This window comes from Dermochelys coriacea, chromosome 7 (genome assembly GCF_009764565.3).
Source record: "Dermochelys coriacea isolate rDerCor1 chromosome 7, rDerCor1.pri.v4, whole genome shotgun sequence".
In the NCBI taxonomy this organism is placed as follows: domain Eukaryota; kingdom Metazoa; phylum Chordata; order Testudines; family Dermochelyidae; genus Dermochelys; species Dermochelys coriacea.
The window spans coordinates 119,100,392-119,126,981 of NC_050074.1; the positions used below are offsets into that span (position 1 = coordinate 119,100,392).

General features: G+C 43.3%; 1 protein-coding gene across 2 annotated transcripts in view; it reads left to right on the forward strand.

Annotated features, from left to right (window-relative positions):
* Window positions 1-26,590, forward strand: part of SORCS1 (sortilin related VPS10 domain containing receptor 1) — a 444,317-nt gene that overhangs the window by 139,331 nt on the left and 278,396 nt on the right. The gene's annotated exons all lie outside the window — the stretch shown is intronic.

Below are 26,590 nucleotides of genomic sequence, written 5' to 3' on the forward strand. Positions count from 1 at the left end.
ATGTGTTACCTAGGGAGGTGGTGGAATCTCCTTCCTTAGAGGTTTTTAAGGTCAGGCTTGACAAAGCCCTGGCTGGGATGATTTAGTTGGGGATTGGTCCTGCTTTAAGCAGGGGGTTGGACTAGATGACCTCCTGAGGTCCCTTCCAACCCGGATATTCTATGATTCTATGATGTTCTGTTTGCATGTGTCACCACCATCATCAGGCATCACCCCTTTGCTCTCTCCTCAGTTTGCTTTTGTGAGTCAGCAGAGGAAGGACCAAAACTGACCATTATCACTTCCCCTTTTGGATCACATGATGTTATCTCATTATAGGTGATGTTAAATATCCTCTCTTTGTTTTTAACTGTATGGAGTATACTTGCTACAAACGAGAATTATGTTATACCAGAGCACTTTAAAGCTTTGTGATATACACTTGCCTGTTTTGAATGCAACTTCCCAGATACCCCATTTTTCCATAAATCAATCTCCTGTGTTTCTCATGCTGGTTCAATGCACTTTTATTTTCCACCTGCTGAGCTGCATTAATAAGGTCATAACCTGTGGTTTAGAGAGATGGCACAAGTTGCAGCTGCAGAGGATTAAGGTGTCTTTGCTGGAGAAAGCAGGAGAAACAAATCAATTCAGAAAAGTGACAGAGAAAGACCTTTTATTGAATACATTCTAACTGGCGGTTTTGGGGAAAAGGGACTTGAAAGAGCTATTTGAAATATATTTATCACTAAATTCAGTACTTCAATTACACTGTGTGACTAAATTAGTTTCCTTATCCGAATATCAGAGCCGGGGAAATGCTGCCACATATCTCCTAATGGTTTTCAACATTTTTCATTTGCGGACCCCTAAACAATTTCAAATGGAGGTGTGGACCCCTTTGGAAATCTTAGACAATCTGCGGACCCCAGTGGTCTGAAAACCACTGTCCTACAGGAATTCACTTGAATTTAAAACTGAATTTTGTTTTTCCCTTCTGTGAACATTCAAACTCTTGGTTGTCGCTCATATGAATGCCTGAGAGTTTGAGTTCACATGCTCAGTTTTGCACACAGGAAGTTGTATATTTTACACTTTGATCATGAGTGGGGCCTCAATAACGACCTCAGGATTTGGTTTGCTGACTTCAGTGGGAGCTGAGTGCCCTCCACCCATCTCAGGATTGGATGCTTTGTGTTCAGCACCCAAGTCCACTAGGGACTTCGCAGTTGCTATTGATTTTACATGGAAGGTGACCAGATACAAAGCTGATGGGCAGCAGAATAAAACCTTATGATAGAAACCTACAGTCAGTTTCTTGCAACCCTAGTTGATATTAGTCAGGGGCTTCCTGAGGTACTTTGCATGCTACCAATGTGAATTCAAGTGATGTTAGCAAAGTCTTATGGACATTGGTATATAACTAGGCTTGGAAGGATTAGATTTTTATTGATAAATGTCAGTAAACGTCAATTTCACCATATACACTCAAAATGATGAAAAACATATTTCCATCAATAATAATTGAAATTTACAGATAGCCAAAGTAAGAAAAATGCTGCTTAAGAATTTATTAGAGTTTGATTTAAGGATTTCTATTACTTTGTGTATTTTGACTTGTGATGTTGACAATTTGTTATAAAGCTTTAACTTTTTGAATCTCGACATCTACAGTCATTAAATAATTAGTGTCTGACCACCAATATAATAAATATTGATATTAGCCATCAGAATTACAAAACAATAAAAACTGAATTCTGCCTACCTACAACTTCCGGCAGATGCTTTCATATGCTGTGATTCAGCAAAGCACTTAAGCATGTGTTGAAGTCCCAATGACTTCACTGCTTCAGCACTTTGCTGAATTAGGGCCATATAAACACAACCCTCTTCCACATCTGAATTCTCTGGTCCCGATTCTGACCTCGCTTACACTATAAACCAATGGATTTACACCATGGGGTGAGTGAGAGGAGTATTGAGCCCGCAACCTTTGAGGTGTGACTTGGTTTAGAATTTCATCTAGTGCCTTCTGCATCACCTTGTCTGCGTGGATAAAATAATCAGCATTAATGAAGATGCAAATTTATTATGCACATTAAAATTTTGTTCTCTGTTGCATCCAGTCATGAAATGTGGTAGTGCAACCATGTAAATCAAAAAACCCTTGATTCCATTGCAGCGCAAAAGCCAGTATGTAAATCATGATTATGAATATGAATGTTGACATATATTATCAATATACTGTAAATAACAGATATACGATGTTCGTGCTGCTTCACAGATATCTATGGGCACGTCTACACTACCCGCCGGATTGGCGGGTAGTGATCGATCTATCGGGGATTGATTTATCGCATCTAGTGTAGACGCGATAAATCTCTCCCCGATCGCTCTGCCATCTACTCCGGAACTCCACCATGGCGAGAGGCAGAAGCGGAGTCGACGGGGGAGTGGCGGCTGTTGATCCCATGCCGCGAGGACGTGAAGTAAGTGATTCTAAGTCGATCTAAGATACGTCGACTTCAGCTATGCTATTCTCGTAGCTGAAGTTGCGCATCTTAGATCAATCCCCCCCCAGAATAGACCAGGCCTATAACACTTTAAATGGGGTTTGTCGGTTGTTGTTCTGCTTTATAAAAGGGCTAATAAAAGGATGAATCTGGCCATGTGGTATCCAGTCAAAGTGGGCGTCCCTACACAACTTCATGGCATGCAGTTGAACAGCACATAGTACAGGCCCAATGGGGCAAAATGTTCCTTGGTATAACTTAATTGAAGTCAATATTATTTTATACACATTCACACACTGGGCCAGATTCAGAGACAATGCATAAGGTATAAGGTACACAACGGTTAGTGGTTCTCAAGAAGCCTAAAGGTGGAGGAATATACTGTTACAGTTTAGGGCAACAGTTCAGTGAAGGCCCACACTCTCAGGCTTCCGGCTCCCCAGCCTTCACCTCTTACACCCTGCTTTCAGGGGTTTTTCCATTCAGTTCCCTGCATACACTGTGTTATTCACCAGCAAAAGAGACCACCTAAAGAGGCCTGTGTCTATGCTTTGCTTAGTCTTCAAAGCCTATAAACAGTTGCAATTGCCCATGGTTCTAAGTTACCCCACACAGCTCTTTCTAAGCAAGCACATTTCTTCTCAACCTAAAAGCATTACACAGAAAACTTTAAAAACAACATAATAACCTACATATATGCTAAGACACACCCCCTGATTCCAGCCTGGGCTCTGGCTAGTGAACAGTTCTTCAAACACCACCCAGGGTTTTTCCTGTGGATACAAGTTCATGACACCTCCTGCTCAGAACTAGAACACCCATGAATCTGTGAGTTACTCCCATATGCTGTTTGGCCCTTTTGATCCTGGTATTAGGTATTTCTAGACAAAGATCCCCTTCCCAAGGTAAAGCTTCAGAAGATATTGGGTCCAGAGGTAGTTGTGTTCTCCTCCTCCCAAGTATTTCCTTGGAAACCTGCACAATTAACAGTTCATTCTTGGCTTAGCCCATTGTTAAAAAGAGTCCTTCAAAGTGCATAACTCTTCCCCAGGTTTACATTAGTCATATTTCCTAGACAAATTACATAAAATCCCAAAATAACGCACATACATTCAGTAAGGTTTGTCCAGTATATTGCAGGAAATGGCCATACCTGTCATATGTACACCTTATGTATGAACCTGCATGGAACATTGGGTGAGAAGCACAGGTTGCGGGAGGGAAGAGTTTGTAGGAGGCACCAGGGACTCAGTTCATGTGCATATGGATCCTACAATCTGAGCCACTTTCTCCATGATCCATGCAGGTTGTTATACCTGAGGTCCTGATTCTCCACTACTTTGCATGTTGTGATGTCATTTACATTCAGGCAAAGGGGATGTAAAACTTTACTATCCTTCTTTGGGGTGGGATTACACCCCCTTTGTACTTGCTTTGCACAGTCCAAAAAAGGAAAGAACACATACAGGGCTAGATCCTCAGCCAGTGTAATTCGGCATCGCTCTACTGAAGTTAATGGAGCTGCCCTGATTTATGCCAGCTGAGGATCTGTCTTGTAAAGTCTCCCAGAGAGAGACACTCACTCTAACATTGTTCATCCTGTTCTATTTATGTTAATGGAAGCCTTGCCATTGATTTAATTGGAAACAGGATCAAGCCTCAGAACCAAACACAAAATGGCAACTGTCCTTGCAGCTGGCAGGGAAACTCCTTAAAATTTAAAGATATAGCACACATAAAACAGAACAACATTTTTTCTCACTTACATAGCTTCATAAAACACAGGCCCACACCAGTCTTGGATCTAACTTTCCCCCACCGACACCCCAAAATAATAATGAAAAACACTTTGAGACTGTTTGAAATATAAACTTATACCTGGATCTTAAGTTTGCCCATGGTTCCTATCTTTGTAATAGAACAAAACCTCAGATTCAAAATGATCCTGAAATCTTGATCCAGATTTTGGAGCTTTCATAGTTTCATAGAGTTTAAGGCCAGAAAGGATCATTGGATCATCATCATAGTCTAATCTCCTGTATATCTCAAGCCACTAAATTTCACCAAAATACCCCTTTGTTGAACCCAATGATTTTAGCTGGACTAAAATATTTCAGTCCTCAGAAGACTGAACTGTTGTGTCCCATGAACAGAGAATGGAGAAATTCCAGTGCCGCCAATGCCCAAGACCCGGGCGACGGCAGGGATTTGGTTAAGTGAGATATCCCCAGATGTTCCCACTAGATGATCCATGTCCAAGGGGTGATGAAAAAAACCCCCTGGTCCCTAACAATCTGATCTTCGTAAAAGTTCCTTCCCGACCCCTCATCTGATGGGTGCTCCAACCTTTCAGTGCTGTAGTCCAGACATTAGTATTGAAGCATCTCCACCAGCCACATGCAGAAATACATGCCATACAAAATGTCATCCTCCATACAGTGTGATCTCGCACCTATAGCGTGTGCAAGGTCATTTTGCTCTATAAAATGTCATCCATCATGCAATGTGACCTCACACATATGGCGTGTGTGAAGTTACGCTACATGGATGATGCCATTTTGTAGAGCAGGTCTGCTGGGGTGAGAGGGAAGATGTGTTCAGGGGCTGGACAGAATCATCCCATGCGCTGGATCTGTCCTGGGAGCTGCCCAGTTGGATGTGCCACCAATCCTTCTTGCAAACATAAAACCAGAGAGGTTTTGCACAACTCTGCTCGCTCGCTAATGAACTTGTAGGAAGATAGCTGCACGTAGGGACAGCATGTGAATGGGCAGAATGCTACGACCTGTTGCTGAGTGACTTGTATTCAATTTTAAAAGCCTGCTACTAAAGGCATTATTAAAACTGAAATGTTCAAACACATGTACGCTGCTGCTGTGCTCTTCGAGGATGGGATGGAGGGAAAGCTGAAGACTGGGTGCTGCAAATAACTTGTATTCAAACATTCAGCGGCTCTGCCACACATTTTTGCAGTGTAAGCTGGTGACTGTTTACTCTAAAGCATAATAGCTCAGTTCAAACTGACCTTTTTCTCATGATTTTCTAACCATCCAGTCTGAACCCTTTTATTCATTAATTTCCTGAAAGCCTTTCTCCAGTAATGGCTCATTTCTTCCCTACTCTCAAAATTATTAGTTGAAGAATTTTAATGACCACATGCAATTTAGTCTCATCCATCTTGCTGCCATCTCATTGTCTGAGTGCTCTCCACTGAGTCCATGGACTTGTCTGGGAAACTTGCTGTCTGATTTGAAACTCTGCCAGGAAAGTGGTGGCTAGCAGACTATCAGGGATGCCATTTGGCTTTCTGCACATTTGTCATGCTATATACTGCTGGGGAGTTGGGGAATAAACCTCAGTGTTTGGAACACGAAGCAACTCTTGTTCGTGGGAATGTCCAGACTGGTGCCTCACTGGGAATATACCAGACGTTATATCGGAGCCTGTCACTCCTGGTCTGTATTTGGGAATAGTTCCAAATCAGCAATCGCTGGGTCAGCAACCCAGGGCTCCCTCCTGCTTCCTGCTCTTCCCCAGTGGCCCCAACCCAGACTGCTCCTCTTCCCTGAAGCAGGCTAGAGCAGGCTGGCCTGGGGGTCTGGGACTCAGGTTGGCCGGGGCCAATGCTCCCAGGATTCGGGGCGCTGGGGCCACCTGGTGCTCCGGGACTGGGGGGCACTGGGGCTTCTCCACCTGGCACACCAGGGCTGGGCTGACGCCACCTGCCTGGTGCTCTGGGGCTGGGGGCGCTTTGCTGGGCTGGCTGGGGCAGTCCAGGGCTGGGGTGGGAGGGCTGGCGGCCACGGTGCGGGGCCTGGGGCTCCGGCAGGGGGAGGCAAAGGCAGAAGGAGTGAGGGAAGGGGGAGAGGGAGGGCCGGGGCCTCAGGCAGAAAGGGACAGGGGCTAACCTCCCCGAATGATGGTTCACATGCCGCCCATTGCCACCACCTTGTCCTCCTTCGAGTCCTCCCTCAAAACTCACCTTTCCTGTCATTCATAGAGTAAGGTACAACCAACTTTAGGCAGGTGGAGAGCTGTGATTGCCACTGCTGCCTGGCTAACAGTCATGCACATCCTGTTGTGTTTGTTATCCCACCTTCTTACCCTGCTGCATTTGTCTCCTCTGCGGGTTCGTACCTTGCCTGTTAGATGGTAAGGTCTCTGGGGCAACGGGGAGTCATTTACCATATATTCATACAGTGCCCAGCCCAATGGGCCATGAGGTATTACCGCAATATGAATGCTAAATAATAACAACAGACGAAAGCCTTTGCCAGTCCAAATCAGATACTTCCTGCAGAGCTGGTCTGTGCTGCTGTCACGGTTTAGCTGGCTCCTGAGGAGTCAGGCACTCACTCAGCTTACCTAGGACAAACTCTGCTGAAGAGAATGAACCGACCCCGAGCCACCTGTGAGGAGTTAGTTGCCTAGATGGCTGAGTGCAGTTAATTAGCTAACAAACACCTGGGCCTAATCAAGAGTTTACTTAGGAAGCCCCAGAACACAGAAAGCTTCTGAGAGGAACTGGTTAGGGGGACTCAACAGCAAAGAGATCTCCTGGAGGGAAGCGGTCCCAAAAGGGAAGAGCTTTGAGTGCTCTTTAAGTTGAGGTCTTTAAATCATGATTTGAGGACTCCAGTAACTCAGCCAGAGGTTAGGAGTCTGGAGTGGGTGGGTGAGTGTCTGTGGCCTGCAATGTGCAGGAGGTCAGACTAGATCAGGGGTGGTCAGCCTGAGAAGGAGCCAGAATTTACCAATGTACATTGCCAAAGAGCCACAGTAATACATCAGCAGCCCCCCTTCAGCTCCCACTCCCACTTCCACTCTCAGTGCCTCCCACCCACTGGCAGCCCTGCCGGTCAGCATCTCCCCCCACCTCCCGATCAGCTGTTTCATGGCATGCAGGAGGCTGGGGGGACGGGGAGGGAAAGGGAGAGGGGAGGAGCGAGGGCAGGCCAGGCTCAGGGGAGGGGGCGGGAAGGGGTGGAGTGGGGGCAGGGCCTGTGGCAGAGCCAGGGACTGAGTAGTGAGCACCCCCCGGCACATTGGAAAGTTAGTGCATGTAGCTCCAGCCCCGGAGTCATGCCTATATAAGGAGCCGCATATTAACTTCTGAAGAGCTGCATGTGATTCTGGAGTCACAAGTTGGCCACTCCTGGACTAGATGATCATGATAGTCCCTTCTGACCTTAAAGTCTATGAGCGCTAAACCCCTAGGGAACCTGATCCCAGTGAAAAGACCTTAGCAGGCAGTGGCGGACATTCTGCATTGCAGTGGTTACAATATGCCACCCCACAGGTCAGCGGCAGGGGTGTGACGGTTACAGGGATCCTGATTCCACAGTTGAAACCCTTTCCTGGGTGATGGTAAGGGGCCCGACTCAGGTGGGGGGCCGTTGAACAAGAGGGTCTTTCTGGTAAAGAGCCTGACAGAGGAGACTTTTCACTGAAAAGTCAAATTTTCCATGGAAACTTTCTTTTTCTCTGAAACTATGGAAAAAGAACACATTTGCCTAACAGCTGTATCTCTGTGTCCTGCGTCTGCAGAAACTGGCAGGAAATCTTTTGGAAGATGCTTCCATAGGCGATTTTTATTATTACTTGGTTCCCATACTTGCCATATGCTGCTTCCATTCCCAGTGGGCCCTGGGAAGTGCTGAGCTGCCTGGTGCTCATGAGAAATAATGGGAACAAGGTTTTGAATGGTGGGTTGTTTTTTACTTTATCCAAACTTGTTTGCCCACCTAAAGGTAAGGTGATCACTGGTCACCATTAATATAGTACAATACTGATGTATCTTTTCTCTTGTAACATCTACCTACAGCAGTAAATATGGTATTGGGAAAAAATAAGGCAAAGAAGAAAAATGCAAGAAGGTACACATTTGAAGAAAAAAAAACAGTCATACATGGACTTTTAGGGAATATCCCCACTGTATTTCATATGAACAAAATGTGCAATTGCATCTTGACTAATTGATCCCTGATATTAAGGGAATTTCTGTAGTCTGGAGCTCTGTTTGGTATGCATGAAATCACTGCATTCGGTAAATGCAAAATTGGGTCCTTACTGCACAAGCGGCTCTGTGCAAGCAGAATATTGCTTCACCCCTTAAATAAGCAGCCCTGTTGAATTTCATAGGGCTCAGCTCATTTTTTGTTTGGCTTGCCTCCCTAATGGCATCCTAGTAAGAGGGGAGATGTCAGCAAAAGCATTTATTACTATTTGTATGGCGGTAGTATCTAGAAGCTCCAATCAAGATCAAGGATCCCATTTTGCTAATCGACAGTGCTGTACAAAAACACAGTGAGAGGCAGTCCCTGCCTTGAAGTGCTTGTGGTCTAAATAGGCGAGGGATAGGAGTGTTATCCCTGCTCTTACAGGTGAGGAACTGAGGCATGGGTTGCGGGCGGAGGGGGGGTCTGAAGTGACTTGTCCAATTTCTGGGAGTTGACCCAAGTTCTCCTGGGTTCCAGACCAGTGCCCAAGTCACAAGGCCATCTTTTATTTTGAGGATAATTTGTCATCTTAAACAGCTTTCAGTGTGACTGATGGAGGACTACTAGTCACAGGGGATGGGAAAAGAACTATCAGGACATCAAGAGACAAGGTGGGTGAGAGGACATCAGATCCATCTCATGCAAAGTCAGGACAGATTCTCCAGATAGAGACCGTACCAGATATTAAACTGGTTCTCTACCTGATCTTAGACAAATGGGGTTATCATTTTGGCCCTCATCTTCCAACTGAAAATCTATGAGTCCCTTGTGCAGGCTCAGGGTCCATCACAGAATCTGTTAGTTATACCTAGAATCATCTCAGATTGCCCTGCTAGTGGAAAAGAAACACAAACTGAATGAACAATAATAAATCCCAAGAGTGAGAAGTTCTAACGTTCGATGTATTAACAGAAAAGATGTTGTTTCAGTGCTGTGCTGCTGGTAGCTTATAGGCTCAGAACATTAAATGTTTCTTGGCAGCAATTTTTCTCATCTCGGAAGCTTAGCGAGGGGGGAAAAATAAAAAGCAAGATCACCCATTGCTCAGCAAAAAGGCCCACAGTGCACCCCGTGGGGGCACTGACAGACAGCAAGCCCCGGGAATAACTGAGCTCCAGGCTGTGGCATTTAATAGATCTGTTTATGAGCAACAGTATTTCAAGTCAATTTTGCACTTTGCAGGAAGCCAGTGCAATTAGGCTATCTTGGGTTTAATACAACTGGAATGTTTTGTGCCAGTCAGCTGTCGGTACACCCGTACTGGCCAACAAGTGTGGAGGGCCAAGATGCAGGCCTGCTAGAAGAGCTAAAGCACTGTCAGAGGATGTACCTGAGAGCAGGGGGTTAACAGCAGTTCAGTACAGGAGTTTAGGGCTGTAATTTGGCTGGCTGGGTTATCAGAGGAGGAAATGTGGCACCTGGCGTCACAGGACTGAGCTGAACTCCACCCAAGACTGAGGCAGTTTTGTTTCTGGCAATTTATTTCCTTTCTTTCTTTGAGACATTGGCCTCTCTGGCTGACTGCATTTTGTTTTTAATTCTTCTGAGTCATGCCCCCAGTTTACCTGGGAGAACTTATTAAGGGGTGGTAAGTTTATTATAAAAATCACTTCTATCGCACTGGAACTGATACAGTGCTTTACGAATGTGGTGTCAGATGTGTTCCTTGGCCCAAGGGCTTTATTCTATAAGCCTTTTCTGTGTATTTTGATAACAGCATGTGCTGTGCTGTATAGCTAGGTGTGAAAACTGTATCAGTGCTTTGATTATCTTGCAATCTGAATAGTGGTCTGATATGAGACATAGTGTAAGTGACTGGGAAGCATTTCCCCGACCTCTTGTGTTTTATATGACTTTGTGGAGAAAGGTAGGGAGAGGTTTAGATGTCCTCCATTTGTCCCCGAAGGCAAAATCCTCACAAAGACAAAGCCAATGGAGCCAATCTAGTGATTTTTTTATTGTGTGTATTGTGATAATTTGTGTTTGTGGTGTGTGTTTCCCCTTAAAGTAGCAGTTCTTGGAGTCAGGGGATTGTATCAGAATCTCCAGACTTTTTCTTTCCCCAAATAAAATAACTTTCTAGCCCTCAAGATGTGTGTGTGTGTGTGTGTGTGTATGTGTGTGTGTGTGTGTGGTGGGGGGAAAGCTTGAAAGTCTCAAACCAACAAGCAAATAAAAAGAACCCCAAACGTATATCTTTTAAAAAATATAACCTCTTGATATTTGTTTTTCTGAAGAGGTAGGAGGAAGAGGTAGGAGGGTCCCACTTCATGATATTTGAATGCATGTAAATTGGTAAATTGGAAGGGGTCAAAGAAGTTTCAAAAAAAAAAAATTTCTGGAGAAACCGAAATGTGTTGCAGAAATGTAACACATTTGACAACAATTTTGCAGGGAAGGGCTTTCTGGTCTAAGATGTAATCTCTGATAGAGAGAAAGAGAGACACAATCTCAGTCCATAGCCTTGGTGGTTAAGGTGTTCAACTGGCAGGCGGAAGAGCCAGGTTCAACTCACTGCTCTGAATGAAGCAGAATAGACACCTGAGCCTCGATCTCTTTCACCAAGCAGAATTGTTGTTTTCCGGCCAGCTCTCTTGGTACTATTGTATAGTTTTCCCTGACAGGATTTAGCCCAAATACCTGGTATAGCAGGGAGTAGAAATAAAACAGGGCATCAAGAATTAAACAAGTAGCTAGCGATTTATCCTGCCAGTCATCTTCACGTTCCGAAGTGAAACACAGTATGATGGAAAGGATAAAGTGATGTTGATAATAGTCTGATCAGACTGAAGGTTTCTTGTCATTAATTACAAACCATCAGCCTTCCCCAGTGCATAGTGGCTGGCAGAGGGTTGTGTTTCTGGGAGCTTTTTGATAAACTGCAGGCTTTAAAATGGGCATAATGCTCAACTGCCAGTTTGACAGAGCTATTAATTGTTGAGTGGCGTAGCCATAAAAACCAGACCCGAATCATCTCTTAGCTTTTAAATAAAAAATGGATGTCGGAGACTTGCGCAGGAGCTGTGGGTTAAAACTTCTTCGGTGTGGTAAGAGGATAAAAAGCAGCTGGAGGAACCAAGGGTATGTGTGATCTCTTGTTGTGTTTCAGCAATGGGTCACTGTATTCATATTGATGGCTCAAGTATGGGTGTGTACATTTTCCCAGGATATTTTAATACCTAGAGGCTCTATGAGGCTGAAAAACACACACTCAGCTCTTCTCAGGTTATTTTTACCCCTGCTTATGGGAACTACTATGTTTATTAGTTAGAGCTGCGGATTGAAAGCCAGGGGTCATGGGTTCTAGTCCTTACTCTGCCTCTGCCTTGTGCAGCTTTAGGCAAGGCCCTTTACCCCTCTACACAATGGGAATTATGAGACGTGCTGCACATGCTGATATTCTCCAGTGAAAAACACTACTTGTCTCCATTTAGTACACACAACTATTTGAGTCACAGAGACAAATGCAAGTATATTGCAAATGGCAACAACATGGGATGGATTTAATCTGTCTAGGGGTCCTTCTGTAAAAAAATAAATCTATGGCTCGAGCCCACAGCCATACTCCTATCTTTTGGCCCTAGGAAATTAAAACACAACCTTCCTGGTCACCATAGTAGGTGACTCTTCCCCATTTGCAAGCACTTGGGGAGAACAGGCAATCATAAGTATCTTTACTGGGGGGGTAAACAAAAGAGATGTGATAACCACATAATTTCATACACGGATTGGGTTCTGCTCCTTCAGGAGCATGGCCAAGAGCAGCACAGTTCCAGCGTCTTGATTGTCTTGCTTGTTGAGGTCCAGAAACAAACAATGCCCTCCCCTTAAAGCTCCACTAGTGCGTATAAATGGACAACATGGCTTCTGAGAGAGCTGTGATATCAGCGTCTCCCCTGGTGGCTGGCTGCTCCTAGAACACCCCTCCAGAGAGGGATAGAGGGTAAAGGGCTCCTGTGAATGGAGGTGGCAGCCACAAAAAATCTTTTCTGTCTCTCTTTTCACGAAGCTACTCTGCTTGAGCCTGCAGACTCAGAGGGGGATAACACAAGTAAAGGGTATCCCCTCAATAGGGCTGGCCTTAGGGGCCAGTCTCCCTCGGTGCCAACTTCTGTGGAGGGGCAAATCATCATCTGGGTTAAGGGGTGCACCACATTGCTTGGCCTTGTTTTTGCTTAGCTCGGGAGGTGCTAAAGACATTTGCCGTTCTGGGTGGCAAAAGACCTAGGGCTGGCCCCGCCCCCCAAGCCCTCTAAATTTGTGGCAGTTTCACAGAGGGACTTCTGCGGGATGGGGGCTATGGGGCAGCATCATTCCTCCCCTCCAGCTCTCCAACAGCAATGAACCTGGGGCCAGACTCTCCTCCATGCAAGGAAGTGGATGGAAGCATAAAGGTTTTACACGGTCCTTTCTCAGTCAAAGGGAGCCTGACCGAGTAAAGGCCTCAAGATCTGGCCCACTATTATTATTTACCTGCCTCTAGGAGTGACTGATGCGACTTACGAATGTTCAACTCCCCTCCCAATTACTAACCCGGTGTTACTAGGTCAATTTTTTCCTGACACCTCTGGGAAATCAGTGTCTTCCCTGAAGCATGAGGTTTAATTGCTCATGCAGAAGATTAGTGTACATAACTATAACTGTGTTTATAGGTTCTAAAATTCCCTATAAAGCCATCTGCAGCATGTAAGTCTCTGACTTCTCATTGCAGTGAACTGGCCAGATTGCCCACAAGCAAAGAGGAAAACATTTTGCGGCTGCCTCGAATGGTGACATGTTCTTTTGTTATGGGGCAGCATAAAATGGAGAGACCAATTATTTCTCACTGTGCTTGTCATAATCTTAAGAACTTCAGTAAATTCCCTCTCTAAATGTTAGTTTCTTCCAGGCTAAATAATCCTATTCTTTGTAGTCTCTCATGATAGGTTAATACTATGATGGGTCTTAGCTATTTATATGTGAAAAGCACATTACAATACACCACATTTCATCTCTGGTCAAGGAAAATAAGAAGTGAGCTGATACATTTTGTATTAAAACCCAGCATTCCCCCTCCCCCCCCGTGCACATATACTGTAAATTTCCAACATTTATGCGTCACTTGGGGAAGCGAGCTTGATGTCAGATGTGATTTAATAGCCTTTGATTTACTTTCTTAAGTGCTTATTAGGATGATCAATGACAGTTTTTTGAAGCCAATAGTAGACTTGGACTACTCATTATCCTTCCTCCGAGTTTTTCTTCTAACATAATAATTTGTGGACCTGAATGCATAACAGGGATCTCATCCTTTATTTGATGTTATCTTTGAGAGTTAATCAGCCCAGTTTTCACATGATCATGTAGGAGAACATTATGGCTGTAATATAAGGGAAGCTGCTTGGTCCAGTGGACGAGAGTACTGAGCTGGGAATCAGCAAACCTGAGGTCAGTTCCTGGCTCTAGGATGGTTTAGTGGATAGGGCTATCATTGACGTTGCGGTTTGGCATAGCTGAAATAAAAACTGGCTAAGAGGGAGATCTCAAAAAGGAGTCCTCAATGGGAAGTCATCACTGAATGGGAATGCTTCTGCAGGAATCGGTATGAGGCTTGAGGATATTCATATTTTCCTCAATGATCTGGCCGTAAACATCAAATCCTTGCTTATAAAGTTTGTGAATGATCAAAGCTTAGCAGAATGGTAAACAGAGAGGACAGGGCAATTGTACAGAGTAATCTGGATAGGTGGGTAAACTGGGTTAAATGCAGAATTATGCACCTATGAGCAAGCAATGCAGGATAGACCTACAGAATGGGGGACTGTATCATGGAAAGTAGTGATTCTTAAAAGGGTTTAGGGATCATAGTAGACAAGCAACTCAACATAAGCTCCCGGTGCCATACTCTGGCAACAAAGGACCCAGGTGATTCTTGGATGTATAAATGACACTAGTGAGTAGGAGAAGGGAGGTGATTTTAAATTTTGTGTATGGCACTGGTGAGATCAATACTGGGGTGTTTTGTATGGCACTGGTGAGACTGATGCTAGAATGCTGTGTATGTCACTGGTGTCTACATTTTAAGAAGGATGTTGCAAAATTCGAGAGGGTCCAGAAAAGAGCCACAAAAATGATTCAAGGGCTAAAGAAAATGCTTTAGAGTGACAGACTTAAAGAGCTTGACCTGTTTAGCTTATCAAAAATAAGATCGAGAGGAGATTTCATTGTAGTGTATTAGTATCTTCATGGGGAGAAAATATTGGAGAAAAGCATAACAGAAAGCTGAAGCCAGACAAGTTCAAATTGGAAATTAGGCTTACATTTTTAGCAGTGAGGATGATTGACCACTGGAACAAACTACCAAGGGAAGTTTGCTCCATCTCCATCTTCAGATCAAGACTGGGTACCTTTCCGAAAGATCTGCTTTAGCCAAACAAATTGATTCAGTCAAACCCAACTTACTGAGCTTAGTACAGGAGTAACTGGATTAAATTTAATGCCCCTATGATAAACAGGAGGTCAGACTTAGAGGATCTCCCTTCTGGCTTTAAAATCTATGAATCTATAATTTCCCTATTACAGACTATGGGAGACTTAATCATTAAAGCTTGAATGCTTCATTAAATGGGGTGTGACTAAATAGCTTCTTGAAGCTGGAGATAAAGTGAGTCTTGGTTACTGGGAATGTCATTCCATGCCTATAGGGAAGGCAGAGAGACAAGAGTTGGCAAATGGGGCAGTGAGGTGGCAAACTTGGGCAGAATGCACAGAGCAAGGAGAAGCAAGCGGAAATGTGTAAAAGGGCAAATCCTGGAGTCCCTTATCATAGATCTCTGAGGGAAAGATGCTTGGATTGGACAGAGAATAGAATAAGAGTATGAATGAAGGGAGAGATTCTCAGCTGGTGTACACTGACATGGTTTGACGAAAGCTAGTGAAGCTACACTACTTACACTAGGTGTAGACCTGGTCTGAAAGTAAATTCTGGCCATAGACATAAGATCACAATGGCCCCATTGTAGATATGTATTTTTTAAGCAATGATATCTTTTTTTTAGTGGCTATTACTGCTTAGCAATTCTATGCACCAAAATGCCAAGTAAACAGAGTGGGTAGAAGAATATATAATAGTAAATTTATAAAGTCCATTCAGCCAAGTGCACTAATACAAAATAATAGTCAGTTTTGTAAACAAATATAATTTCATCTTGCAGCCCCTCTATTAATGTAATTTAAACATAATTAAACAGTCATTGAGTTGGGCAGTTGCCATCTTTTACGTTCAAAAGCTTTTCGTTGTTTCAGAAAATCTTGCTGAGTCAAGAAAAAAACAAAACAATACTTGTTAATTTGCAAGATTTCTATGGAAATTGCTTAGAGAAGAAATTGTGCAGAGACATAATAGCTAAGCTCTGTGTGTGTTAATTGTCTTCGCGTTGTACAGTAACTTGTGGGATGCCAACAGGCAATTGGCAATCACAATGCATTTCATTTGTCCCTGCACTGGGATGCATTTTCTCACCAGATGTATTGCCCAGCCGTGTTGATTCAAATAAAGACTGCTCTCAAAAAATATTCAAATCTGTGTAGTGGCAGACACATCTCTCTTTATCTAGGTTTTTATAGCCTGTCCGTCACTGTAGTATAGCCCTGGGACTTTAAGGTACCACATGTTCTTTAGAAGATTGCGTACCTTGCAGAGTGAATGAATGATACTGAATAGAGCTGGCTGGAGATTTTTCTTAGAACTGTCTTTTGACAAAAAATTCCATTTTCATCAATCAATGGGTTGATTTTGATGAAATTTAGGAAGTGTTTTGATAATGTTGAAATGTCCTTTTTGGACACTTCTGGAATGGAATGTTTTGACTTTCTGTTTCTAAGTGACTTTTCAAAATGAAATTAATTATTTCCTGTATTAAAAATAAAAAGTATTGGCCAAAATTGGAATAGAATGTCTTGATCAGCCTGAAACACCTTTTGCTGAAGTTCCATTTTATAGAAAATTTAAATATTTGTTTTTGTTCTGTATCAGAATGGGAAATGTTTTGAAATGCTGTAATTTCCCCTGGTATGGAAAATCTGATTCCAGTTCATCTGAGCTGTTGAATAATATTGAGAGTACTGGACTGTGACTCAGGGGACTGGTTTCTATTCCCAGCTCTGCCACTAATAGCTGGGTGAGCTATGGCAAGTCACTTCTCCTCCTTGTGCTTCAGTTTCCTCATCTGTAAAATCAGCATAATGATGCTGATTCCTTTGTAAAATGGTTTGAGATCTTTGGAGGAAAAGTGCTATACCAGAGCTAGGTAGATTCATAGATTCATAGATACTAAGGTCAGAAGGGACCATTCTGATCATCTAGTCCAACCTCCTGCACAGCGCAGGCCACAGAATCTCACCCACCCACTCCTACAAAAAACCTCACCCATGTCTGAGCTATTGAAGTCCTCAAATCGTGGTTTAAAGACTTCAAGGAGCAGAGAAGCCTCCCTCAAGTGACCGTGACCCATGCTACAGAGGAAGGCGAAAAACCACCAGGGCCTCTCCAATCTGCCCTGGAGGAAAATTCCTTCCCGACCCCAAATATGGCGATCAGCTAAACCCTGAGCATATGGGCAAGATTCACCAGCCAGATACTACAGAAAATTCTTTCCTGGGTAACTCAGATCCCATCCATCTAATATCCCATCTCAGGGGATTAGTCCTATTTACCCTGAATATTTAAAGATCAATTACTTACCAAAATCCCATTATACCATCATACCATCTCCTCCATAAACTTATCGAGTAGAATCTTAAAACCAGATAGATCTTTTGCCCCCACTGCTTCCCTTGGAAGGCTAGTCCAAAACTTCACTCCTCTGATGGTTAGAAACCTTCATCTAATTTCAAGTCTAAACTTCCTGGTGGCCAGTTTATACCCATTTGTTCTTGTGTCCATATTGGTGCTGAGCTTAAATAATTTCCTCTCCCTCTCCTGTATTTATCCCCCTAATATATTTATAGAGAGCAATCATATCTCCCCTCAACCTTCTTCTAGTTAGGCTAAACAAGCCAAGCTCCTTAAGTCTCCTTTTATAAGACAAGTTTTCCATTCCTCGGATCATCCTAGTAGCCCTTCTCTGTACCTGCTCCAGTTTGAATTCATCCTTTTTAAACATGGGAGACCAGAACTGCACACAGCATTTTAGGTGAGGTCTCACCAGTGCCTTGTATAATGGTACTAAAACCTCCTTATCCCTACTGGAATTGCCTCTCCTGATGCATCCCAAAACTGCATTAGCTTTTTCACATCCATATCACATTGGCAGCTCATAGTAATCCTATGGTCAACCAATACTCCAAGGCCCTTCTCCTCTTCTGTTCCTTCGAATTGATGCGTCCCCAACTTATAACTAAAATTCTTGTTATTAATCCCTAAATGCATAACCTTACACTTCTCACTATTAAATTTCATTCTATTACTATTACACCAGTTTACAAGGTCATCCAGATCCTCTTATATAATATCCCGATCCTTCTCTGAATTGGCAATACCTCCCAGCTTTGTATCATCTGCAAACTTTATTAGCACACTCCCACTTTTTGTGCCAAGGTCAGTAATAAAAAGATTAAATAAGATTGGTCCCAAAACCGATCCCTGAGGAACTCCACTGGTAACCTCCCTACAGCCTGACAGTTCGCCTTTCAGTAGGACCCGTTGCCAATTCCCCTTTAACCAATTCCTTATCCACCTTTTGATGTTCATATTGATCCCCATCTTCTCCAATTTAACTAATAATTCCCCATGTGGCACGGTATCAAATGCCTTACTGAAATCTAGGTAAATTAGATCCACTGCATTTCCTTTATCTCAAAAATCTGTTACTTTTTCAAAAAAGGAGATTAGGTTGGTTTGACACGATTTACCTTTTGTAAAACCATGTTGTATTTTGTCCCATTTACCATTGACTTCAATGTCCTTAACTAATTTCTCCTTCAAAATTTTTTCCAGGACCTTGCATACTACAGATGTCAAACTAACTGGCCTGTAGTTACCCGGATCACTTTTTTTTCCTTTCTTAAAAATAGGAACTATATTAGCAATTCTCCAATCATTTGGTACAACTCCTGAGTTTACAGATTCATTAAAAATTCTTGCTAATGGGCTTGCAATTTCGGGTGCCAATTCCTTTGATTCTTGGATGAAGATTATCTGGGCCCCCCGATTTAGTCCCATTAAGCTGCTTGAGTTTCGCTTCTACCTCAGATATGGTAATATCTACCTCCATATCCTCATTCCCATTTGTCATGCAACCATTATCCCTAAGATCCTCTTTAGCCTTATTAAAGACTGAGGCAAAGTATTTGTTTAGATATTGGGCCATGCCTAGATTATCTTTAACCTCCACTCTATCCTCAGTGTTTAGCGGCCCCACTTCTTCCTTCTTAGTTTTCTTCTTATTTATATGGCTATAGAACCTTTTACTATTGGTTTTAATTCCCTTTGCAAGGTCCAGCTCTACTCGACTTTTAGCCTGTCTCACTTTATCCCTACATGTTCTGACCTCAATTAGGTAGCTTTTCTTGCTGATCCCTCCCATCTTCCACTCCCTGTATGCTTTCTGCTTCTTCATAATCACCTCTCTAAGATGCTTGCTCATCCAGCTTGGTCTACAACTCCTTCCTATGAATTTTTTCCCCTTTCTTGGGATACAGGCTTCAGATAGCTTCTGCAGCTTTGATTTAAAGTAATGCCAGGCCTCCTCTACCTTTAGATCCATAAATTCTTCAGTCCAATCCACTTCCCGAACTAATTTCCTTAATTTTTGAAAGTCAGCCCTTTAGAAATCAAAAACTCTAGTTGCAGATTTATTTTTGTTAATCCTTCCCTTCAGTTTGAAATGAATTAGCTCATGATCACTTGAGCCAAGATTATCCCCTACAACCATTTCTTCTATGAGGTCCTCGCTACTCACCAAAATTAAATCTAAAATGGCATCCCCTGTAGTCGGTTCAGCAACTACTTGATGAAGGAATCCATCAGCTATCGCATCTAGGAAAATCTGAGCCCTATTATTATTACTAGCACTGGTCCTCCAGTCTCTATCTGGGAAGTTAAAGTCTCCCATGATCAGGCAGTTTCCATTAATATTTACTTTATTAAAACATTAAAAAGGGCTCCTTCCATATCCAAATTAGATCCCGGAGGTCTATAGCACACCCAAAGCACTATCGTAGGAGAGGCTTTACTAGTTATCTTCCCCAATGTAATTTTTGCCCAGACGGACTCTGTCTTATCCATTGCATCGCTTCTTATTTCTTTATATTCTACCTCATCATTGATATACAATGCTACTCCACCACCTTTACCTTTGTTTCTGTCTTTCCTATACAGCACATACCCTTCAATACCTGTAGTCCAGTCATGACTACTAGTCCACCATGTTTCTGTTATCCCTATAATATCTGGTTTCACTTCCTGCACCAGTAGCTCTAGTTCCTCCATTTTGTTACCTAGGCTCCTCGCATTGGTGTACAAACATCTTAATTTTTTCTGTTTGGCCTCGCTCACATTTTGTACCCTATTAGGCACAGTCATTCTACAGCCAGTATACCTATTAGACTAGTATCCACATCGCCCTTGCTCCTTATATATATTCTCCTACCCACGGCTGTATCCTTTCTTACATCGTCTTCTTCCCTCTCAATGCTAAAATCTGGCATGGAGATTACCTGGACATCTCCCAACCATCTCCCCCTAATTCCTAGTTTAAAGCTCTCTTTATCAGTTGTGCCAGCCTCGATCCGAGAAGTCTATTTCCTTCCCTACTCAGATGAAGTCCATCCCGAGAGAACTGTCCTCTGTCCGTGAATGCCTCCCAGTGGCCATACATCCCAAAGCCCTCCTTATAGCACCACTGCCTAAGCCATCTGTTGACAGTCATAATCTTGTCAGACCTTTGTTGCCCTTCTCTAGGAACAGGAAGGATCCCACTAAAGATGACCTGAGCCTTAATTTCCTTAAGCGTCTTCCCCAGCCTAGCGTAGTCTGCCTTAATACTTTCCAGCGAGAATCTAGCTGTATCATTTGTTCCCACATGAAGGATAATTAGGGGATTCTTTCCCGCTCCCTTTAGGATCCTTTTCAACCTCAGGTCTATATCCCGTATCTTAGTACCCAGAAGAAAGCACACCCTTCTATTCTCTGGATCAGCTCTAGTTACAGGCCTGTCTATTCTTCTCAATAAAGAGTCCCCTATCACATAAACCTGCCTTTTCCTGGTGACGGTGCTATTCTCCAGTCTCTCCCCTGTTCCCTCTGGCTGCAAGTTCTTTCCATTCCTATTTTCCCTTATAATACTCTTTAACCCATCCTGTATCCTCCTGGGGCTCATATTTGGTGTAGTCTCCCTTGACTCTTCCACTTTTCCTATAGGTATTATTATTATTTATTTTTATTATTATTAATAATAATAATAATAAATAATGAATAGTGAGTTCTTGTAATAGACGTTTCCTTCCAGCAAAGCAAATGGGACTTCAAGGCTGCAGTACTATTCTTCAGCTTCGACAAGCGTCTTTGTGCTATAGGAACAAGTGGGTCTGATTCTCTTGCTGATGTGTGGGAATTATCATCCAGCATTTTAAGGCCATTGAAAAAGAACTGATTAATTTGTGGCTAGATACTCAAAAGTGCTCAGCACCTGGCAGCTCCCATTCTTCTCGAAGGAAGTAGAGAGAAAAAGGGGGTGGTGGGGAGAGCGGAGAGGTACAGATTGTCCATCATTGTCCATGGGGCAATGAATGTCTTTGAAAATCTGGCCTTAAACAGAAGGGGGAAGAAGTTTTTTCCATCTGAGCAGCTGCAAGTTACTAAAGAGATGGAAAATAGTGCAAAGCTTAAATATTGCACCAAATTAGAGACAAAATTCTGCCCTTAATCACCGGAATTTTGTATCCCTCTTGGAGAGGCGGAAAACCAGCATGCAGGCACATTAACAAGGCCTCCCGTACTGCACTCCATGGAGCTCTGAGTGTATCCAGAAGGTGCACTGGATGGGTGGGTTATGGAGAAGGGTTGGGGCTCATCTCGCTTTCTTTGCACTCACCCACACAGTAGGGTGTTGCTTGACCTCCGAGCAGAGTGGTGCGTGGGCGGTAAAGAAACTCTCTGTTTTCAATGGAAAATCAAGAAAAATGAAACCTGATGTGCCCATATTTCTCTAAGTGCCTGGCCAGTTTGTCAGGCACCTTGGGCCAAATCCTTGAGTCCCTTATTCAGGCAAAAGTCTCAGTATCTTTGCTGGAAGTTCTACCTAAGTAAAAACACCCAGGTCCTACTACTTCTAATATGATATTATCCAAGTGTAGAAACCTCAACCTTCCAGTGTGTACACAGCTTTATGTTGCATATAGGAATACCTGCCTTACACCATGTGCAGCTGGCTGCAGGCAAAATGGAAACCATCTTATAGAAGGCCAGCAAAGTGACCTATACTTGTGTTATAAATATAAAGGGAAGGGTAAACACCTTTAAATCCCTCCTGGCCAGAGGAAAAACCCTTTCACCTGTAAAGGATTAAGAAGCTAAGATAACCTCGCTGGCACCTGACCAAAATGACCAATGAGGAGGCAAGATACTTTCAAAGCTGGGGGCAGGGGGAAGTTCTTGTCTGTCTGTGTGATGCTTTTGCCAGGACCAGAGCAGGAATGCAGGTCAGAACTCGTGTAAAAAGTCAGTAAGCAATCTAGTTAGATGTGCATTAGATTCTGTTTTGATTAAATGGCTGATAAAATAAGTTGTGCTGAATGGGATGTATATTCCTGTTTTTGTATCTTTTTGTAACTTAAGGTTTTGCCTAGAGGGATTCTCTATGTTTTGAATCTGATTACCCTGTAAGGTATTTACCATCCTGATTTTACAGAGGTGATTCTTTTACATTTTCTTTAATTAAAATTCTTCTTTTAAGAACCTGATTGCTTTTCATTGTTGTTAAGATCCAAGGGTTTGGGTCTGTGTTCACCTATTCAAATTGGTGAGGATTTTTATCAAGCCTTCCCCAGGAAAGGGGATGTAGTGCCTGGGGGGATATTTTGGGGGGAAGACGTTTCCAAGTGGGCACTTTCCCTGTTCTTTGTGTAACACTTTGGTGGTGGCAGCTTTTAACCTAAGGTGGTAAGAATAAGCTTAGGGGGTCTTTCATGCAGGTCCCCACATCTGTACCCTAGAGTTCAGAGTGGGGAAGGAACCTTGACAACTTGTAATACACAGCAATAGAAGGGCCTGATTCTGCACCATTGTAGTCATTGAGAGTTTTACCTTTGACTTAAGTAGTAGCAAGATCAAGACCTTGAAAGGTCTTGAAGTTACCTCTGGAAAGCACATTCTACCTCCATCGCTGCTACATCTTTCCTCCTTTTATTTAAAAGTGAATTTAGCACTGGTGAAAGGTGCTAACTTGAGGAGATGGATGTCCTCCCTTTAAACCATAGGCAGCAGCTGTGTAAGCTTCCCACATTCTGCTGCTATCCCTGCCAGCAATTCCACGGAGGAGAAGGCAGCATGGCCCATTCAATCACTAGTGTCTCTGAGACTATCACTGAGGATTTCTATTATAGTGGCAGTTATTATATGGGTCCTTCTGTCCTAGCAACTGTGTGGAGACTGTCCTATCTGAGGCCACTGAATAGGCTTCTGGCCAGTACCAACCTGGAGCAGAGTTGAACTAATGGCCTAGAGAGGTGAACGTTCCTGACAGGAACTTCCTGTGTTCTGTCACCAGTCCCTTGAACCATCCGGCCACTCCCCCTATGTCTTTCACCATTTATGCTCTTGCTCATTCGTGAAACCACATTGTGATAGGAAAGAAACATCAGCCGGCAGTGTATTGCTGGGGAAAAGACATGTGCCACATGCCACTTCTGATTGGGTGCCCTCTGGATGCTAAAAAGTTTTTAATTTACTGAAAGTTACACTTGTGTGTGGACTTTAAGACAGGCAGTTCCATATGTCAGCCGGAGAGGTGAGCTGCCTCATGTCTGAATCACTTTCTTTTAAACCTTCCATTGCTGCTGTTATTATAGAAATTAAACATAGAATTTTGAAAGCCCCAATTAATATCAGTAAGACAATTTTCCTGTTTACCAACAAGCTGCTGGGCTGTAGTGCAAGGCTTTCGCTGTGATCTAAAATTCAGTGCTATGCTGCTGGTGGGAAGATGCCGTGGGGCATGGAAGAATAAAGCAGCTGTGTTCTTGGATGGTGTGCAGTACTGCCTTAGTCCTAAACTAGTTTGTTGTACCCTCCCACCAACCCCGCCCACTATATGTTTGTCTGCATACATAAGGCACAGAACTTAGCTTGGAGGACTCTGCTCCTTGGGATCCACAATTCAAAGCAGCATGTGTATTATTTAATTCGGTGTGTTTGGATTTGCAATGGGACTTTGTTGGGCCATTACTCCGCTTTAATGTCCAGGGGAGTTAACAGCTTTTTTTCCTCCTTTCTATTTTAAATTAGTTTGATGTTGGGAGGTCACTTCATCCCTCTCTCTTCCATTTCTCCAATCTCACTTTCACTTCCAAAGAGCATGAGTGAAGAAATTGTTGTTAACCCAAAGGGCAGTGTGTCATGCTTGGGGAACCAGACAGCAGTAGCCTGACTGAGGAACAATATAAGTCTCATGGTGGGGAAAAATATGGGACATGTGGGTAAATCTTAGGCAGAAAGGGAATTGGAGAGAGAGTTAAAGCTGCTGCAGTTGTGTCCTGTCTTCACTCTCTTGTCTACAATGCTCGCTGTTCAGATTAGGGGGGCGGGAGCTGGGGGCTGGAGGCTGGGGTTGGCCTCAGGGGGAGAGGGACCTCAGCCTGGCCCTGGACTGGCAGGAAGCAGGGAGGGCTTGGGCAGGCCCTATGCAGGGCGTGGGGGCTCGGGCCAGCCCAGGGGTGTCCCATTTTTCCTTTGGGAAAATATGGTCACCCTATATTTGCCCTGTGTCAGCCTAAGGCTACGCTCCACTGGGTCCAGAACAAAAGCACCTTCATCTATCCTATTCCACTCAGTGCATTTAGGAATAGCTCCCCAGCTAAGCCAATCACAGGGCTTAAATGTAAGTGTGCTTTCTGGATACTATGACAGCTGGGCCTAAATAGCCGAGTTGGTCTCTCTCTCTCTATTCCCGAATGAGACTTTTACCAATAGGTTTTTATTTACAATAGCTGGGAGTTAACCCTCACATTTTAGGTCCAGTGGGCAAAGGCAGGCCAGTCTCTGTTGTAGTCCAGGATGGATAATTCATGAAGACAAGAGACAGCAAACAAGGGGATAGTCTGTGGAGATTTTGGAGTCACCTCTGAAGCATGATGTTGCCCTATGGAATGAATGAGGCTCATTTTCCCCCTTTTATCCCCTACGGGTATCCCTTTAGGTTGAGGCACATTGGCAAGGTAGCATGAGGAAGCTGGATACTGCCCATGTTGTAACAGCCTTATGGATAATCAAGGGACTTCCACCTCCAGGGCTGCCAGTCTGACACCATTCACTGGTATTAACTTCATTGCCTTATGGAACGTGTCCTGTTAAAATTGAACAGGGATCAAACCATTAGGGTTCTCCAGAAATTACTGTAGAGGCTTGTAAAATGTAACAGTAGAATCCCCTTCTGTCATGGTCACAGGGCTAGCTGCACATCCCTCTCTGAGTGCACTTCCTCAGGTGTTTGGCCCCATGTCTTTACCTTTTCCCCCCAGGCAATCCCACAATTCTCCCATTGTTAGAGCAGGTCCTGGACTCATGCTTACTCAGCAGATCTGACTGAATTTGAATGCTTGCAGCTCTTCTCTTTGGGAGTCTGACGATAGATTTCATAGATCCTAAAGACCAGAAGGAACCATTGTGATCACCTAACCTGACCTCCTGTATAGCACAGGCTGTAGAACTTCCCACAAAATAATTCCTAGAGCACATCTTTTAGAAAAAAAATCCCATCTTGATTTTAAAAACTGTCAATTATGGAGAATCCACCACTACCCTTGGTAAATTGTCCCAATGGATAATTACTCTCTCAGTTAAAGATTACACCTTATTTTCAGTCTGAATTTGTCTAGCTCAGTGGTTTTGAACTTTTTTTCATTTGAAGACCCCTAAAAATTTCAAATGGAGGTGTGGATCCCTTTGGAGATCTTAAACATAGTCTGTAGACCCTCTGACGACCATGGACCACAGGTTCAAAACCACTTGTTTAGCTTCATTGACCAGTGTATTCAGTGACAAAATGGCCTTCTTAAAACCAAAGTATTCTTTATTAACAATAAGAACGAAGCATTTAGAGAGAAAGGGGATTTAAAACAACAGCCTGCACACATTTAGCTTACCAAGGGCTTACCTTTCTCTGATGGCAACCTAAGCAGTTCTACCTTTTTCAGATATCCCCCAGTGTGAGGGGGGTGTCTAACAGGCTCCCTCCCAAACTACCCCCCTCTCTTGAGAGACAGACCTTTTTAAGCTTTCCAGTAGTTCTTTTGTTCTTCTGTGTTCCCAAGCTTTGGCCACAAGCACCAACCTGTACCCAGTTTTCTTGCACTCTTGTGCTTACTGATGGTTAAGCTTTCCAGGCTATTTTTCCTCATACTAGCAGCTCTGGACTCTCACTTTCAAAATGAATAGGGTTTCATTTTTATTCCAGTGAGCTTCAGCTGGGGAAATCCTTCCCTCTCCGAACCCGAGCTGTTTGACAGCAAGTCTATTACCTTCCCGAATTATGAGAGCAAATGCTTTATTAAAGCAGTACACATATCTCAGTCCCAGCAGGGTTTGAAGGTGAGTCCACAAAAAGGAGACCAGATGAATGTGACGCCATCTTATAATAGATATAGTGGACAAATATGGGTGGAATTTTTCATGAAAATGTCACTTTTTTATTCAAATTCAAAATTTTGAAATTTGAGCAATTTTTTGGTCAAAATTTTGAATTTTTTCATTGCCTCTGGTGATAAGTATACCAGAGCCAAGTGATAATGAGGGTTACTCAATCAACAACACACTAGATAAACCTAATACTTCCATAGCACTCTTTACCTTAAGGAATCCCAAAGACCTTTATGGACTACAAAGAGAATTCTTTCCTGCACTGC